Source organism: Silurus aristotelis, assembly GCF_946808225.1.
Source record: "Silurus aristotelis genome assembly, chromosome: 1".
NCBI lineage: Eukaryota > Metazoa > Chordata > Actinopteri > Siluriformes > Siluridae > Silurus > Silurus aristotelis.
The window spans coordinates 27,103,668-27,124,776 of NC_139574.1; positions in this window are offsets into that span (position 1 = coordinate 27,103,668).

A 21,109-nucleotide genomic window follows, 5' to 3' on the forward strand; every position below is an offset into this window, starting at 1 on the left:
CAGCCACCCTGCGGAGGAAGCACATTTCGGCCGCCTGTATCCGGGATCTTGTCCTTTCGGTCATGACCCAGAGCTCATGACCATAGGTGAGAGTAGGAACGTAGATTGACCGGTAAATCGAAAGTTTCGCCTTGCGGCTCAGCTCCTTCTTCACCACGACAGACCGGTACATCGACCGCATTACTGCAGAAGCTGCACCGATCCGTCTGTCAATCTCCCGTTCCACCCTTCCCTCACTCGTGAACAAAACCCCAAGATACTTAAACTCCTCCACTTGCGGCAGGAACTCCCCACCAACCTGAAGTGGGCAAGCCACCCTTTTCCGACTGAGGACCATGGCCTCGGATTTGGAGGTGCTGATTCTCATCCCAGCCGCTTCACACTCGGCTGCAAACCGTCCCAGTGCATGCTGAAGGTCCTGGTCTGATGAAGCCCACACGACAACATCATCTGCAAAGAGCAAAGACGAAATCGTGTCGTCACCAAACCGGACACCCTCCGACCCCTGGCTGCGCCTAGAAATTCTGTCCATAAAAATTATGAACAGAACCGGTGACAAAGGGCAGCCCTGCCGGAGTCCAACATGCACCGGGAACAAGTCTGACTTACTGCCGGCAATGCGAACCAAGCTCCTGCTTCGGTCATACAGGGACCGGACAGCCCTTAGTAAAGGGCCCCCGACCTCATACTCCCGGAGCACCCTCCACAGGCCGCCGCGAGGGACACAGTCGAATGCCTTTTCCAAATCCACAAAGCACATGTGGACTGGTTGGGCAAACTCCCATGAACCCTCCAGCACCCTGTAGAGGGTATAGAGCTGGTCCAGTGTTCCACGGCCTGGACGAAAACCACATTGTTCCTCCTGAATCCGAGGTTCTACTATCGGCCGTATTCTCCTCTCCAGTACCCTGGCATAGACTTTCCCAGGTAGGCTGAGAAGTGTGATCCCCCTATAGTTGGAACACACCCTCCGGTCCCCCTTCTTAAAAAGAGGGACCACCACCCCGGTCTGCCATTCCAGAGGCACTGTCCCCGACCGCCACGCGATGCTGCAGAGGCGTGTCAGCCAAGACAGCCCCACAACATCCAGAGACTTGAGGTACTCAGGGCGGATCTCATCCACCCCCGGTGCCCTGCCACCGAGGAGTTTCTTTACTACCTCGGTGACTTCAGCTTGGGTGATGGACGAGTCCGCCTCTGAGCCCTCAGCCTCTGCTTCCTCAATGGAAGACGTGACGGCGGGATTGAGGAGATCCTCGAAGTATTCCTTCCACCGTCCAACGACATCCCCAGTTGAAGTCAACAGCTCCCCACCTCTACTGTAAACAGCATTGGTGGGGCACTGCTTTCCCCTCCTGAGGCGCCGGACGGTTTGCCAGAATCTCTTCGAGGCCAGCCGATAGTCCTTCTCCATGGCCTCACCGAGCTCCTCCCAGGCCCGAGTTTTTGCCTCGATAACCACCCGGGCTGCAGTTCGCTTGGCCTGCCGGTACCCGTCAGCTGCCTCAGGAGTCCCACAAGCCAACCAGGCCAGGTAGGACTCCTTCTTCAGCTTGACGGCATCCCTTACTTCCGGTTTCCACCACCGGGTTCGGGGATTGCCGCCTCGACAGGCACCGGAGACCTTACTGCCACAGCTCCGAGCGGCCGCTTCGACAATGGAGGTGGAGAACATGGTCCACTCGGACTCAATATCTCCGGCCTCCCTCGGGATCTGGTCAAAGCTCTGCCGGAGGTGGGAGTTGAAGATCTCTCTGACAGGAGGCTCGGCCAAACGTTCCCAGCAGACCCTCACAGTACGCTTGGGTCTGCCGAGTCTGTCCAGCTTCCTCCCCCGCCATCGGATCCAACTCACCACCAGGTGGTGATCAGTTGACAGCTCCGCCCCTCTCTTTACCCGAGTGTCCAAGACATACGGCCGCAGGTCAGATGAAACGACCACAAAGTCGATCATCGACCTGCGGCCTAGGGTGTCCTGGTGCCACGTGTACTGATGGACACCCTTATGCTTGAACATGGTGTTCGTTATGGACAAACTGTAACTAGCACAGAAGTCCAATAACTGAACACCGCTCGGGTTCAGATCAGGGGGGCCGTTCCTCCCAATCACGCCCCTCCAGGTGTCACTGTCGCTGCCCACGTGTGCATTGAAGTCTCCTAGTAGAACGACGGAGTCCCCAGTCGGAGCACTGTCCAGCACCCCTCCCAGAGACCCCAAGAAGGCCGGGTACTCTATACTGCCGTTTGGCCCGTAGGCACACACGACAGTGAGAGACCTATCCCCGACCCGTAGGCGCAGGGAAACGACCCTCTCGTTCACCGGGGTAAACTCCAACACATGGCGGCTGAGCTGGGGGGCTATAAGCAAACCCACACCAGCCCGACGCCTTTCACCATGGGCAGCTCCAGAGTTGTAAAGAGTCCATCCTCTCTCGAGGAGTGTGGTTCCAGAGCCCAGGCCGTGCGTAGAGGTGATCCCGACTATCTCTAGTCGGAACCTCTCAACCTCACGCACAATCTCAGGCTCCTTCCCCGCCAGTGAGGTGACATTCCACGTCCCTAGAGCTAGCTTCCGTGTCCAGGGATCGGGTTGTCGAGGCCTCCACCTTCGACTGCTGCCCGATCCTCTTAGCACCGGCCCCTTACGGTCCCTCCTGCAGGTGGTGAGCCCACTGGAAACAAACTATTCCATTTAAAAAGAGAATTAAATTTTTTTACTTGCCAATACTGGAGCTTGAAACCACAACCTTGTGGGGACCTGATAGTCAGTTAACCACCAGCTTAACCTACTGAGCTACCATTTCTGACTTCTTCAAGCAGTCAATAAGCCTAATAAACCAACATGGCTTTTTTCTATACTTTAACACCATGTAACTCATATTAAAATTAGGCCAAACAAGTTTGTCACAAAAGACAAATAAATAAAGCAATCTATTGAACAGGTCTCTTTAATTAACAAATAGATTTACAGTTTAATGTCACAAAAGCAAACAAACTATTACATTTAAAAAGAGAATTAAAATTTTTTACTTGCCAATACTGGGGCTTGAACCCACAACCTTGTGGGGACCTGTTAGTCAGTTAACCACCAGCTTAACCTACTGCGCTACCATTTCTGACTTGTTCAAGCAGTCAATAAGCCTAATAAACCAACATAGCTTCTTTTCCATACTTCAACACCATCAAACTCATTAAAAGTAGGCCAAACAAGTCTTTCAACAAAGACAAATAAATAAAGCAATCTTTTGAACAGGTCTCTTTAATTAACAAATAGATTTACAGTTTAATGTCACAAAAGCAAACAAACTATTACATTTAAAAAAATAATTAACATTTTTTACTTGCCAATACTGGGGCTTGAACCCACAACCTTGTGGGGACCTGTTAGTCAGTTAACCACCAGCTTAACCTACTGAGCTACCACTTCTGACTTTTGCAAACAGTCCATAAGCCTAATGAACCAACATAGCTTCTTTTCCATACTTCAACACCATGAAACTCATTAAAAGTAGGCCAATCAAGTCTTTCAACAAAGACAAAGAAAAAAAGCAATCTTTTGAACAGGTCTCTTTAATAAACAAATTGATTTACAGTTTAATGTCACAAAAGCAAACAAACTATTACATTTCAAAAGAGAAATAAAATGTTTAATTGCCAATACTTGAACTTAAACCCACAACCTTGTGCAGACCTGTTAGTCAGTTAACCACCAGCTTAACCCACTGAGCTACCATTTCTGTCTTGCTCAAGCAGTCAATAAGCCTAATAAACCAACAAGGGTTTTTTTTTTTTTTTACTTTAACACCATGTAACTCATATTAAAAGTAGGCCAAACAAGTTTTTCACAAAAGACAAATAAATAAAGCAATCTTTTGAACAGGTCTCTTTAATTAACAAATAGATTTACAGTTTAATGTAACAAAAGCAAACAATCTATTACATTTAAAAGAGAATTAAAATTTTTTACTTGCCAATACTGGGGCTTGAAACCACAACCTTGTGGGACCTGTTAGTCAGTTAACCACCAGCTTAACCTACTGACCTACCATTTCTGACTTGTTCAAGCAGTCAATAAGCCTGATAAACCAACATAGCTTCTTTTCCATACTTCAACACCATGAAACTCATTAAAAGTAGGCCAAACAAGTCTTTCAACAAAGACAAATAAATAAAGCAATCTTTTGAACAGGTCTCTTTAATTAACAAATTGATTTACAGTTTAATGTCACAAAAGCAAACAAACAATTAGATTTCAAAAGAGAAATAAAATGTTTAATGGCCAATACTGGGCTTGAACCCACAACCTTGTGCGGACCTGTTAGTCAGTTAACCACCAGCTTAACCTACTGAGCTACCATTTCTGACTTGTTCAAGCAGTCAATAAGCCTGATAAACCAACATAGCTTCTTTTCCATACTTCAACACCATGAAACTCATTAAAAGTAGGCCAAACAAGTCTTTCAACAAAGACAAATAAATAAAGCAATCTTTTGAACAGGTCTCTTTAATTAACAAATAGATTTACAGTTTAATTTCACAAAAGCAAACAAACTAATACATTTTAAAAGAGAATTGAAATTTTTTACTTGCCGATACTGGGGCTTGAACCCACAACCTTGTGGGGACCTGTTAGTCAGTTAACCACCAGCTTAACCCACTGAGCTACCACTTCTGACTTCTTCAAGCAGTCAATAAGCCTAATAAACCAACAAGGTTTTTTTTTTTTTTTACTTCAACACCATGTAACTCATATTAAAAGTAGGCCAAACAAGTTTTTCACAAAAGACAAATAAATAAAGCAATCTTTTGAACAGGTCTCTTTAATTAACAAATAGATTTACAGTTTAATGTCACAAAAGCAAACAAACTTATACATTTAAAAAAATAATTAACATTTTTTACTTGCCAATACTAGGGCTTGAACCCACAACCTTTTGGGGACCTGTTAGTCAGTTAACCACCAGCTTAACCCACTGAGCAAACACTTCTGACTTTTGCAAGCAGTCCATAAGCCTAATGAACCAATATAGCTTCTTTTCCATACTTCAACACCATGAAACTCATTAAAAGTAGGCCAATCAAGTCTTTCAACAAAGACAAAGAAAAAAAGCAATCTTTTGAACAGGTCTCTTTAATAAACAAATTGATTTACAGTTTAATGTCACAAAAGCAAACAAACTATTACATTTCAAAAGAGAAATAAAATGTTTAATTGCCAATACTTGGGCTTAAACCCACAACCTTGTGCGGACCTGTTAGTCAGTTAACCACCAGCTTAACCCACTGAGCTACCATTTCTGATGTATTCAAGCAGTCAATAAGCCTAATAAACCAACATGGCTTTTTTCTTTACTTCAACACCATGTAACTCATATTAAAAGTAGGCCAAACAAGTTTTTCACAAAAGACAAATAAATAAAGCAATCTTTTGAACAGGTCTCTTTAATAAACAAATTGATTTACAGTTTAATGTCAAAAAAGCAAACAAACTATTACATTTAAAAAATTAATTAACATTTTTTACTTGCCAATACAGGGGCTTGAACCCACAACCTTGTGGGGACCTGATAGTCAGTTAACCACCAGCTTAACCGACTGAGCTACCATTTCTGACTTCTTCAAGCAGTCAATAAGCCTAATAAACCAACATGGCTTTTTTCTATACTTTAACACCATGTAACTCATATTAAAAGTAGGCCAAACAAGTTTTTCACAAAAGACAAATAAATAAAGCAATCTTTTGAACAGGTCTCTTTAATAAACAAATTGATTTACAGTTTAATGTCACAAAAGCAAACAAACTATTAGATTTCAAAAGAGAAATAAAATGTTTAATGGCCAATACTGGGCTTGAACCCACAACCTTGTGCGGACCTGTTAGTCAGTTAACCACCAGCTTAACCCACTGAGCTACCATTTCTGACTTGCTCAAGCAGTCAAAAAGCCTAATAAACCAACAAGGTTTTTTTTTTTTTTTTTTACTTCAACACCATGTAACTCATATTAAAAGTAGGCCAAACAAGTTTTTCACAAAAGACAAATAAATAAAGCAATCTTTTGAACAGGTCTCTTTAATTAACAAATAGATTTACAGTTTAATGTAACAAAAGCAAACAAACTATTACATTTAAAAGAGAATTAAAAAATTTTACTTGCCAATACTGGGGCTTGAACCCACAACCTTGTGCGGACCTGTTAGTCAGTTAACCACCAGCTTAACCCACTGAGCTACCATTTCTGACTTGTTCAAGCAGTCAATAAGCCTAATAAACCAACATGGCTTTGTTTCTTTACTTCAACACCATGTAACTCATATTAAAAGTAGGCCAAACAAGTTTTTCACAAAGACAAATAAATAAAGCAATCTTTTGAACAGGTCTCTTTAATTAACAAATAGATTTACAGTTTAATGTCACAAAAGCAAACAAACTATTCCATTTAAAAAGAGAATTAAATTTTTTTACTTGCCAATACTGGAGCTTGAAACCACAACCTTGTGGGGACCTGATAGTCAGTTAACCACCAGCTTAACCTACTGAGCTACCATTTCTGACTTCTTCAAGCAGTCAATAAGCCTAATAAACCAACATGGCTTTTTTCTATACTTTAACACCATGTAACTCATATTAAAATTAGGCCAAACAAGTTTGTCACAAAAGACAAATAAATAAAGCAATCTATTGAACAGGTCTCTTTAATTAACAAATAGATTTACAGTTTAATGTCACAAAAGCAAACAAACTATTACATTTAAAAAGAGAATTAAAATTTTTTACTTGCCAATACTGGGGCTTGAACCCACAACCTTGTGGGGACCTGTTAGTCAGTTAACCACCAGCTTAACCTACTGCGCTACCATTTCTGACTTGTTCAAGCAGTCAATAAGCCTAATAAACCAACATAGCTTCTTTTCCATACTTCAACACCATCAAACTCATTAAAAGTAGGCCAAACAAGTCTTTCAACAAAGACAAATAAATAAAGCAATCTTTTGAACAGGTCTCTTTAATTAACAAATAGATTTACAGTTTAATGTCACAAAAGCAAACAAACTATTACATTTAAAAAAATAATTAACATTTTTTACTTGCCAATACTGGGGCTTGAACCCACAACCTTGTGGGGACCTGTTAGTCAGTTAACCACCAGCTTAACCTACTGAGCTACCACTTCTGACTTTTGCAAACAGTCCATAAGCCTAATGAACCAACATAGCTTCTTTTCCATACTTCAACACCATGAAACTCATTAAAAGTAGGCCAATCAAGTCTTTCAACAAAGACAAAGAAAAAAAGCAATCTTTTGAACAGGCCTCTTTAATAAACAAATTGATTTACAGTTTAATGTCACAAAAGCAAACAAACTATTACATTTCAAAAGAGAAATAAAATGTTTAATTGCCAATACTTGAACTTAAACCCACAACCTTGTGCAGACCTGTTAGTCAGTTAACCACCAGCTTAACCCACTGAGCTACCATTTCTGTCTTGCTCAAGCAGTCAATAAGCCTAATAAACCAACAAGGGTTTTTTTTTTTTTTTACTTTAACACCATGTAACTCATATTAAAAGTAGGCCAAACAAGTTTTTCACAAAAGACAAATAAATAAAGCAATCTTTTGAACAGGTCTCTTTAATTAACAAATAGATTTACAGTTTAATGTAACAAAAGCAAACAATCTATTACATTTAAAAGAGAATTAAAATTTTTTACTTGCCAATACTGGGGCTTGAAACCACAACCTTGTGGGGACCTGTTAGTCAGTTAACCACCAGCTTAACCTACTGACCTACCATTTCTGACTTGTTCAAGCAGTCAATAAGCCTGATAAACCAACATAGCTTCTTTTCCATACTTCAACACCATGAAACTCATTAACAGTAGGCCAAACAAGTCTTTCAACAAAGACAAATAAATAAAGCAATCTTTTGAACAGGTCTCTTTAATTAACAAATAGATTTACAGTTTAATGTCACAAAAGCAAACAAACAATTACATTTAAAAGAGAATTAAAAATTTTTACTTGCCAATACTGGGGCTTGAACCCACAACCTTGTGGGGACCTGTTAGTCAGTTAACCACCAGCTTAACCTACTGAGCTACTATTTCTGACTTGTTCAAGCAGTCAATAAGCCTAATAAACCAACATGGCTTTTTTTCTATACTTTAACACCATGTAACTCATATTAAAAGTAGGCCAAACAAGTTTTTCACAAAAGACAAATAAATAAAGCAATCTTTTGAACAGGTCTCTTTAATTAACAAATAGATTTACAGTTTAATTTCACAAAAGCAAACAAACTAATACATTTTAAAAGAGAATTGAAATTTTTTACTTGCCAATACTGGGGTTTGACCCCACAACCTTGTGGGGACCTGTTAGTCAGTTAACCACCAGCTTAACCCACTGAGCTACCACTTCTGACTTCTTCAAGCAGTCAATAAGCATAATAAACCAACATGGCTTTTTTCTATACTTTAACACCATGTAACTCATATTAAAAGTAGGCCAAACAAGTTTTTCACAAAAGACAAATAAATAAAGCAATCTTTTGAACAGGTCTCTTTAATTAACAAATAGATTTACAGTTTAATGTCACAAAAGCAAACAAACTATTACATTTAAAAAGAGAATTAAAATGTTTTACTTGCCAATACTGGGGCTTGAACCCACAACCTTGTGGGGACCTGTTAGTCAGTTAACCACCAGCTTAACCTACTGCGCTACCATTTCTGACTTGTTCAAGCAGTCAATAAGCCTAATAAACCAACATAGCTTCTTTTCCATACTTCAACACCATGAAACTCATTAAAAGTAGGCCAAACAAGTCTTTCAACAAAGACAAATAAATAAAGCAATCTTTTGAACAGGTCTCTTTAATTAACAAATAGATTTACAGTTTAATGTCACAAAAGCAAACAAACTTATACATTTAAAAAAATAATTAACATTTTTTACTTGCCAATACTAGGGCTTGAACCCACAACCTTGTGGGGACCTGTTAGTCAGTTAACCACCAGCTTAACCCACTGAGCTACCATTTCTGACTTGCTCAAACAGTCAATAAGCCTAATAAACAAACATGGCTTTTTTTCTTTACTTCAACACCATGTAACTCATATTAAAAGTAGGCCAAACAAGTTTTTCACAAAAGACAAAGAAAAAAAGCAATATTTTGAACAGGTCTCTTTAATTAACAAATAGATTTACAGTTTAATGTCACAAAAGCAAACAAACTATTACATTTAAAAAGAGAATTACATTTTTTTACTTGCCAATACTGGGGCTTGAACCCACAACCTTGTGGGGACCTGATAGTCAGTTAACCACCAGCTTAACCTACTGAGCTAACATTTCTGACTTCTTCAAGCAGTCAATAAGCCTAATAAACCAACATGGCTTTTTTCTATACTTTAACACCATGTAACTCATATTAAAAGTAGGCCAAACAAGTTTTTCACAAAAGACAAATAAATAAAGCAATCTTTTGAACAGGTCTCTTTAATAAACAAATTGATTTACAGTTTAATGTCACAAAAGAAAACAAACTATTAGATTTCAAAAGAGAAATAAAATGTTTAATGGCCAATACTGGGGCTTGAACCCACAACCTTGTGCGGACCTGTTAGTCAGTTAACCACCAGCTTAACCCACTGAGCTACCATTTCTGACTTGTTCAAGCAGTCAATAAGCCTAATAAACCAACATGGCTTTTTTTCTTTACTTCAACACCATGTAACTCATATTAAAAGTAGGCCAAACAAGTTTTTCACAAAAGACAAATAAATAAAGCAATATTTTAAACAGGTCTCTTTAATTAACAAATAGATTTACAGTTTAATGTCACAAAAGCAAACAAACTATTACATTTAAAAAGAGAATTAAAATGTTTTGCTTGCCAATACTGGGGCTTGAACCCACAACCTTGTGGGGACCTGTTAGTCAGTTAAACACCAGCTTAACCTACTGAGCTACCATTTCTGACTTGTTCAAGCAGTCAATGAGCCTAATAAACCAACATAGCTTCTTTTCCATACATCAACAACATGAAACTCATTAAAAGTAGGCCAAACAAGTCTTTCAACAAAGACAAATAAATAAAGCAATCTTTTGAACAGGTCTCTTTAATTAACAAATAGATTTACAGTTTAATGTCACAAAAGCAAACAAACTATTACATTCAAAAAAATAATTAAAATTTTTTACTTGCCAATACTGGGGCTTGAACCCACAACCTTGTGGGGACCTGTTAGTCAGTTAACCACCAGCTTAACCTACTGAGCTACCACTTCTGACTTTTGCAAGCAGTCAATAAGCCTAATGAACCAACATAGCTTCTTTTCCATACTTCAACACCATGAAGCTCATTAAAAGTAGGCCAATCAAGTCTTTCAACAAAGACAAAGAAAAAAAGCAATCTTTTGAACAGGTCTCTTTAATTAACAAATAGATTTACAGTTTAATGTCACAAAAGCAAACAAACTATTACATTTAAAAAGAGAATTAAATTTTTTTACTTGCCAATACTGGGGCTTGAACCCACAACTTTGTGGGGACCTGATAGTCAGTTAACCACCAGCTTAACCTACTGAGCTAACATTTTTGACTTCTTCAAGCAGTCAATAAGCCTAATAAACCAACATGGCTTTTTTCTATACTTTAACACCATGTAACTCATATTAAAAATAGGCCAAACAAGTTTTTCACAAAAGACAAATAAATAAAGCAATCTTTTGAACAGGTCTCTTTAATAAACAAATTGATTTACAGTTTAATGTCACAAAAGAAAACAAACTATTAGATTTCAAAATGAGAAATAAAATGTTTAATGGCCAATACTGGGGCTTGAACCCACAACCTTGTGCGGACCTGTTAGTCAGTTAACCACCAGCTTAACCCACTGAGCTACCATTTCTGACTTGCTCAAGCAGTCAATAAGCCTAATAAACCAACATGGCTTTTTTTCTTTACTTCAACACCATGTAACTCATATTAAAAGTAGGCCAAACAAGTTTTTCACAAAAGACAAATAAATAAAGCAATATTTTGAACAGGTCTCTTTAATTAACAAATAGATTTACAGTTTAATGTCACAAAAGCAAACAAACTATTACATTTAAAAAGAGAATTAAAATGTTTTGCTTGCCAATACTGGGGCTTGAACCCACAACCTTGTGGGGACCTGTTAGTCAGTTAACCACCAGCTTAACCTACTGAGCTACCATTTCTGACTTGTTCAAGCAGTCAATGAGCCTAATAAACCAACATAGCTTCTTTTCCATACATCAACAACATGAAACTCATTAAAAGTAGGCCAATCAAGTCTTTCAACAAAGACAAAGAAAAAAAGCAATCTTTTGAACAGGTCTCTTTAATTAACAAATAGATTTACAGTTTAATGTCACAAAAGCAAACAAACTATTACATTCAAAAAAATAATTAAAATTTTTTACTTGCCAATACTGGGGCTTGAACCCACAACCTTGTGGGGACCTGTTAGTCAGTTAACCACCAGCTTAACCTACTGAGCTACCACTTCTGACTTTTGCAAGCAGTCAATAAGCCTAATGAACCAACATAGCTTCTTTTCCATACTTCAACACCATGAAGCTCATTAAAAGTAGGCCAATCAAGTCTTTCAACAAAGACAAAGAAAAAAAGCAATCTTTTGAACAGGTCTCTTTAATTAACAAATAGATTTACAGTTTAATGTAACAAAAGCAAACAAACTATTAAATTTAAAAGAGAATTAAAATTTTTTTACTTGCCAATACTGGGGCTTGAACCCACAACCTTGTGCGGACCTGTTAGTCAGTTAACCACCAGCTTAACCCACTGAGCTACCATTTCTGACTTGTTCAAGCAGTCAATAAGCCTAATAAACCAACATGGCTTTGTTTCTTTACTTCAACACCATGTAACTCATATTAAAAGTAGGCCAAACAAGTTTTTCACAAAAGACAAATAAATAAAGCAATCTTTTGAACAGGTCTCTTTAATTAACAAATAGATTTACAGTTTAATGTCACAAAAGCAAACAAACTATTACATTTAAAAAATTAATTAACATTTTTTACTTGCCAATACTGGGGCTTGAACCCACAACCTTGTGGGGACTTGATAGTCAGTTAACCACCAGCTTAACCTACTGAGCTACCATTTCTGACTTCTTCAAGCAGTCAATAAGCCTAATAAACCAACATGGCTTTTTTCTATACTTTAACACCATGTAACTCATTAAAAGTAGGCCAAACAAGTTTTTCACAAAAGACAAAAAAATAAAGCAATCTTTTGATCAGGTCTCTTTAATAAACAAATTGATTTACAGTTTAATGTCACAAAAGCAAACAAACTATTAGATTTCAAATAGAAATAAAATGTTTAATGGCTAATACTGGGGCTTGAACCCACAACCTTGTGCAGACCTGTTAGTCAGTTAACCACCAGCTTAACCCACTGAGCTACCATTTCTGACTTGCTCAAGCAGTCAATAAGCCTAATAAACCAACATGGCTTTTTTTCTTTACTTCAACACCATGTAACTCATATTAAAAGTAGGCCAAACAAGTTTTTCAGAAAAGACAAATAAATAAAGCAATCTTTTGAACAGGTCTCTTTAATTAACAAATAGATTTACAGTTGAATGTCACAAAAGCAAACAAACTATTACATTTAAAAAGAGAATTAAATTTTTTTACTTGCCAATACTGGGGCTTGAACCCACAACCTTGTGGGGACCTGTTAGTCTGTTAACCACCAGCTTAACCGACTGCGCTACCATTTCTGACTTGTTCAAGCAGTCAATAAGCCTAATAAACCAACATAGCTTCTTTTCCATACTTCAACACCATGAAACTCATTAAAAGTAGGCCAAACAAGTCTTTCAACAAAGACAAATAAATAAAGCAATCTTTTGAACAGGTCTCTTTAATTAACAAATAGATTTACAGTTGAATGTCACAAAAGCAAACAAACTATTACATTTAAAAAGAGAATTAAATTTTTTTACTTGCCAATACTGGGGCTTGAACCCACAACCTTGTGGGGACCTGTTAGTCTGTTAACCACCAGCTTAACCTACTGCGCTACCATTTCTGACTTGTTCAAGCAGTCAATAAGCCTAATAAACCAACATAGCTTCTTTTCCATACTTCAACACCATGAAACTCATTAAAAGTAGGCCAAACAAGTCTTTCAACAAAGACAAATAAATAAAGCAATCTTTTGAACAGGTCTCTTTAATTAACAAATAGATTTACAGTTTAATGTCACAAAAGCAAACAAACAATTACATTTAAAAAAATAATTAACATTTTTTACTTGCCAATACTGGGGCTTGAACCCACAACCTTGTGGGGACCTGTTAGTCAGTTAACCACCAGCTTAACCCACTGAGCACCACTTCTGACTTTTGCAAGCAGTCCATAAGCCTAATGAACCAACATAGCTTCTTTTCCATACTTCAACACCATGAAACTCATTAAAAGTAGGCCAAACAAGTCTTTCAACAAAGACAAAGAAAAAAAGCAATCTTTTGAACAGGTCTCTTTAATAAACAAATTGATTTACAGTTTAATGTCACAAAAGCAAACAAACTATTAAATTTCAAAAGAGAAATAAAATGTTTAATTGCCAATACTTGGGCTTAAACCCACAACCTTGTGCGGACCTGTTAGTCAGTTAACCACCAGCTTAACCCACTGAGCTACCATTTCTGACGTGTTCAAGCAGTCAATAAGGCTAATAAACCAACATGGCTTTTTTCTTTACTTCAACACCATGTAACTCATATTAAAAGTAGGCCAAACAAGTTTTTCACAAAAGACAAATAAATAAAGCAATCTTTTGAACAGGTCTCTTTAATTAACAAATAGATTTACAGTTTAATGTAACAAAAGCAAACAAACTATTACATTTAAAATTTTTTACTTGCCAATACTGGGGCTTGAACCCACAACTTTGTGCGGACCTGTTAGCCAGTTAACCACGAGCTTAACCCACTGAGCTACCATTTCTGACATGTTCAAGCAGTCAATAAGCCTAATAAACCAACATAGCTTCTTTTCCATACTTCAACACCATGAAACTCATTAAAAGTAGGCCAAACAAGTTTTTCACAAAAGACAAATAAATAAAGCAATCTTTTGAACAGGTCTCTTTAATTAACAAATAGATTTACAGTTTAATGTCACAAAAGCAAACAAACTATTACATTTAAAAAGAGAATTAAAAATTTTTACTTGCCAATACTGGGGCTTGAACCCACAACCTTGTGGGGACCTGTTAGTCAGTTAACCACCAGCTTACCCTACTGCGCTACCATTTATGACTTGTTCAAGCAGTCAATAAGCCTAATGAACCAACATAGCTTCTTTTCCATACTTCAACACCATGAAACTCATTAAAAGTAGGCCAATCAAGTCTTTCAACAAAGACAAAGAAAAAAAGCAATCTTTTGAACAGGTCTCTTTAATTAACAAATAGATTTACAGTTTAATGTCACAAAAGCAAACAAACTATTACATTTAAAAAGAGAATTAAATTTTATTACTTGCCAATACTGGGGCTTGAACCCACAACCTTGTGGGGACCTGATAGTCAGTTAACCACCAGCTTAACCTACTGAGCTAAAATTTCTGACTTCTTCAAGCAGTCAATAAGCCTAATAAACCAACATGGCTTTTTTCTATACTTTAACACCATGTAACTCATATTAAAAGTAGGCCAAACAAGTTTTTCACAAAAGACAAATAAATAAAGCAATCTTTTGAACAGGTCTCTTTAATAAACAAATTGATTTACAGTTTAATGTCACAAAAGAAAACAAACTATTAGATTTCAAAAGAGAAATAAAAAGTTTAATGGCCAATACTGGGGCTTGAACCCACAACCTTGTGCGGACCTGTTAGTCAGTTAACCACCAGCTTAACCCACTGATCTACCATTTCTGACTTGCTCAAGCAGTCAATAAGCCTAATAAACCAACATGGCTTTTTTTCTTTACTTCAACACCATGTAACTCATATTAAAAGTAGGCCAAACAAGTTTTTCACTAAAGACAAATAAATAAAGCAATATTTTGAACAGGTCTCTTTAATTAACAAATAGATTTACAGTTTAATGTCACAAAAGCAAACAAACTATTACATTTAAAAAGAGAATTAAAATGTTTTACTTGCCAATACTGGGGCTTGAACCCACAACCTTGTGGGGACCTGTTAGTCAGTTAACCACCAGCTTAACCTACTGAGCTACAATTTCTGACTTGTTCAAGCAGTCAATAAGCCTAATAAACCAACATAGCTTCTTTTCCATACTTCAACACCATGAAACTCATTAAAAGTAGGCCAAACAAGTCTTTCAACAAAGACAAATAAATAAAGCAATCTTTTGAACAGGTCTCTTTAATTAACAAATAGATTTACAGTTTAATGTCACAAAAGCAAACAAACTATTACATTCAAAAAAATAATTAACATTTTTTACTTGCCAATACTGGGGCTTGAACCCACAACCTTGTGGGGACCTGTTAGTCAGTTAACCACCAGCTTAACCTACTGAGCTAAAATTTCTGACTTCTTCAAGCAGTCAATAAGCCTAATAAACCAACATGGCTTTTTTCTATACTTTAACACCATGTAACTCATATTAAAAATAGGCCAAACAAGTTTTTCACAAAAGACAAATAAATAAAGCAATCTTTTGAACAGGTCTCTTTAATAAACAAATTGATTTACAGTTTAATGTCACAAAAGAAAACAAACTATTATTTTTCAAAAGAGAAATAAAATGTTTAATGGCCAATACTGGGGCTTGAACCCACAACCTTGTGCGGACCTGTTAGTCAGTTAACCACCAGCTTAACCCACTGATCTACCATTTCTGACTTGCTCAAGCAGTCAATAAGCCTAATAAACCAACATGGCTTCTTTTCCATACTTCAACACCATGAAACTCATTAAAAGTAGGCCAATCAAGTCTTTCAACAAAGACAAAGAAAAAAAGCAATCTTTTGAACAGGTCTCTTTAATTAACAAATAGATTTACAGTTTAATGTCACAAAAGCAAACAAACTATTACATTTAAAAAGAGAATTAAATTTTATTACTTGCCAATACTGGGGCTTGAACCCACAACCTTGTGGGGACCTGATAGTCAGTTAACCACCAGCTTAACCTACTGCGCTACCATTTCTGACTTGTTCAAGCAGTCAATAAGCCTAATAAACCAACATGGCTTTTTTCTATACTTTAACACCATGTAACTCATATTAAAAGTAGGCCAAACAAGTTTTTCACAAAAGACAAATAAATAAAGCAATCTTTTGAACAGGTCTCTTTAATAAACAAATTGATTTACAGTTTAATGTCACAAAAGAAAACAAACTATTAGATTTCAAAATGAGAAATAAAATGTTTAATGGCCAATACTGGGGCTTGAACCCACAACCTTGTGCGGACCTGTTAGTCAGTTAACCAGCTTAACCCACTGAGCTACCATTTCTGACTTGCTCAAGCAGTCAATAAGCCTAATAAACCAACATGGCTTTTTTTCTTTACTTCAACACCATGTAACTCATATTAAAAGTAGGCCAAACAAGTTTTTCACAAAAGACAAATAAATAAAGCAATATTTTGAACAGGTCTCTTTAATTAACAAATAGATTTACAGTTTAATGTCACAAAAGCAAACAAACTATTACATTTAAAAAGAGAATTAAAATGTTTTACTTGCCAATACTGGGGCTTGAACCCACAACCTTGTGGGGACCTGTTAGTCAGTTAACCACCAGCTTAACCCACTGAGCACCACTTCTGACTTTTGCAAGCAGTCCAGAAGCCTAATGAACCAACATAGCTTCTTTTCCATACTTCAACACCATGAAACTCATTAAAAGTAGGCCAAACAAGTCTTTCAACAAAGACAAAGAAAAAAAGCAATCTTTGAACAGGTCTCTTTAATTAACAAATAGATTTACAGTTTAATGTCACAAAAGCAAACAAACTATTACATTTAAAAAGAGAATTATATTTTTTTACTTGCCAATACTGGGGCTTGAACCCACAACTTTGTGGGGACCTGATAGTCAGTTAACCACCAGCTTAACCTACTGAGCTCACATTTCTGACTTCTTCAAGCAGTCAATAAGCCTAATAAACCAACATGGCTTTTTTCTATACTTTAACACCATGTAACTCATATTAAAAATAGGCCAAACAAGTTTTTCACAAAAGACAAATAAATAAAGCAATCTTTTGAACAGGTCTCTTTAATAAACAAATTGATTTACAGTTTAATGTCACAAAAGAAAACAAACTATTATTTTTCAAAAGAGAAATAAAATGTTTAATGGCCAATACTGGGGCTTGAACCCACAACCTTGTGCGGACCTGTTAGTCAGTTAACCACCAGCTTAACCCACTGAGCTACCTTTTCTGACTTGCTCAAGCAGTCAATAAGCCTAATAAACCAACATGGCTTTTTTTCTTTACTTCAACACCATGTAACTCATATTAAAAGTAGGCCAAACAAGTTTTTCACAAAAGACAAATAAATAAAGCAATATTTTGAACAGGTCTCTTTAATTAACAAATAGATTTACAGTTTAATGTCACAAAAGCAAACAAACTATTACATTTAAAAAGAGAATTAAAATTTTTTACTTGCCAATACTGGGGCTTGAACACACAACCTTGTGGGGACCTGTTAGTCAGTTAACCACCAGCTTAACCTACTGAGCTACCATTTCTGACTTGTTCAAGCAGTCAATAAGCCTAATAAACCAACATAGCTCCTTTTCCATACTTCAACACCATGAAACTCATTAAAAGTAGGCCAAACAAGTCTTTCAACAAAGACAAATAAATAAAGCAATCTTTTGAACAGGTCTCTTTAATTAACAAATAGATTTACAGTTTAATGTCACAAAAGCAAACAAACTATTACATTTCAAAAGAGAAATAAAATGTTTAATTGCCAATACTTGGGCTTAAACCCACAACCTTGTGCGGACCTGTTAGTCAGTTAAACACCAGCTTAAGCCACTGAGCTACCATTTCTGACGTGTTCAAGCAGTCAATAAGCCTAATAAACCAACATGGCTTTTTTCTTTACTTCAACACCATGTAACTCATACTAAAAGTTGGCCAAACAAGTTTTTCACAAAAGACAAATAAATAAAGCAATCTTTTGAACAGGTCTCTTTAATTAACAAATAGATTTACAGTTTAATGTAACAAAAGCAAACAAACTATTACATTTAAAAAATTTTACTTGCCAATACTGGGGCTTGAACCAACAACTTTGTGCGGACCTGTTAGTCAGTTAACCACGAGCTTAACCCACTGAGCTACCATTTCTGACTTGTTCAAGCAGTCAATAAGCCTAATAAACCAACATGGCTTTGTTTCTTACTTCAACACCATGTAATTCATATTAAAAGTAGGCCAAACAAGTTTTTCACAAAAGACAAATAAATAAAGCAATCTTTTGAACAGGTCTCTTTAATTAACTAATAGATTTACAGTTTAATGTCACAAAAGCAAACAAACTATTACATTTAAAAAGAGAATTAAATTTTTTTACTTGCCAATACTGGGGCTTGAACCCACAACCTTGTGGGGACCTGTTAGTCAGTTAACCACCAGCTTAACCTACTGCGCTACCATTTCTGACTTGTTCAAGCAGTCAATAAGCCTAATAAACCAACATGGCTTTTTTCTATACTTTAACACCATGTAACTCATATTAAAAATAGGCCAAACAAGTTTTTCACAAAAGACAAATAAATAAAGCAATCTTTTGAACAGGTCTCTTTAATAAACAAATTGATTTACAGTTTAATGTCACAAAAGAAAACAAACTATTATTTTTCAAAAGAGAAATAAAATGTTTAATGGCCAATACTGGGGCTTGAACCCACAACCTTGTGCGGACCTGTTAGTCAGTTAACCACCAGCTTAACCCACTGAGCTACCTTTTCTGACTTGCTCAAGCGGTCAATAAGCCTAATAAACCAACATGGCTTTTTTTCTTTACTTCAACACCATGTAACTCATATCAAAAGTAGGCCAAACAAGTTTTTCACAAAAGACAAATAAATAAAGCAATCTTTTGAACAGGTCTCTTTAATTAACAAATAGATTTACAGTTTAATGTCACAAAAGCAAACAAACTATTACATTTAAAAAGAGAATTAAAATTTTTTACTTGCCAATACTGGGGCTTGAACCCACAACCTTGTGGGGACCTGTTAGTCAGTTAACCACCAGCTTAACCTACTGAGCTACCATTTCTGACTTGTTCAAGCAGTCAATAAGCCTAATAAACCAACATAGCTCATTTTCCATACTTCAACACCATGAAACTCATTAAAAGTAGGCCAAACAAGTCTTTCAACAAAGACAAATAAATAAAGCAATCTTTTGAACAGGTCTCTTTAATTAACAAATAGATTTACAGTTTAATGTCACAAAAGCAAACAAACTATTACATTTCAAAAGAGAAATAAAATGTTTAATTGCCAATACTTGGGCTTAAACCCACAACCTTGTGCGGACCTGTTAGTCAGTTAAACACCAGCTTAACCCACTGAGCTACCATTTCTGACGTGTTCAAGCAGTCAATAAGCCTAATAAACCAACATGGCTTTTTTCTTTACTTCAACACCATGTAACTCATACTAAAAGTTGGCCAAACAAGTTTTTCACAAAAGACAAATAAATAAAGCAATCTTTTGAACAGGTCTCTTTAATTAACAAATAGATTTACAGTTTAATGTAACAAAAGCAAACAAACTATTACATTTAAAAAATTTTACTTGCCAATACTGGGGCTTGAACCAACAACTTTGTGCGGACCTGTTAGTCAGTTAACCACGAGCTTAACCCACTGAGCTACCATTTCTGACTTGTTCAAGCAGTCAATAAGCCTAATAAACCAACATGGCTTTGTTTCTTTACTTCAACACCATGTAATTCATATTAAAAGTAGGCCAAACAAGTTTTTCACAAAAGACAAATAAATAAAGCAATCTTTTGAACAGGTCTCTTTAATTAACTAATAGATTTACAGTTTAATGTCACAAAAGCAAACAAACTATTACATTTAAAAAGAGAATTAAATTTTTTTACTTGCCAATACTGGGGCTTGAACCCACAACCTTGTGGGGACCTGTTAGTCAGTTAACCACCAGCTTAACCTACTGCGCTACCATTTCTGACTTGTTCAAGCAGTCAATAAGCCTAATAAACCAACATAGCTTCTTTTCCATACCTTAACACCATGAAACTCATTAAAAATAGGCCAAACAAGTTTTTCACAAAAGACAAATAAATAAAGCAATCTTTTGAACAGGTCTCTTTAATAAACAAATTGATTTACAGTTTAATGTCACAAAAGAAAACAAACTATTAGATTTCAAAATGAGAAATAAAATGTTTAATGGCCAATACTGGGGCTTGAACCCACAACCTTGTGCGGACCTGTTAGTCAGTTAACCAGCTTAACCCACTGAGCTACCATTTCTGACTTGCTCAAGCAGTCAATAAGCCTAATAAACCAACATGGCTTTTTTTCTTTACTTCAACACCATGTAACTCATATTAAAAGTAGGCCAAACAAGTTTTTCACAAAAGACAAATAAATAAAGCAATATTTTGAACAGGTCTCTTTAATTAACAAATAGATTTACAGTTTAATGTCACAAAAGCAAACAAACTATTACATTTAAAAAGAGAATTAAAATGTTTTACTTGCCAATACTGGGGCTTGAACCCACAACCTTGTGGGGACCTGTTAGTCAGTTAACCACCAGCTTAACCCACTGAGCACCACTTCTGACTTTTGCAAGCAGTCCAGAAGCCTAATGAACCAACATAGCTTCTTTTCCATACTTCAACACCATGAAACTCATTAAAAGTAGGCCAAACAAGTCTTTCAACAAAGACAAAGAAAAAAAGCAATCTTTGAACAGGTCTCTTTAATTAACAAATAGATTTACAGTTTAATGTCACAAAAGCAAACAAACTATTACATTTAAAAAGAGAATTATATTTTTTTACTTGCCAATACTGGGGCTTGAACCCACAACTTTGTGGGGACCTGATA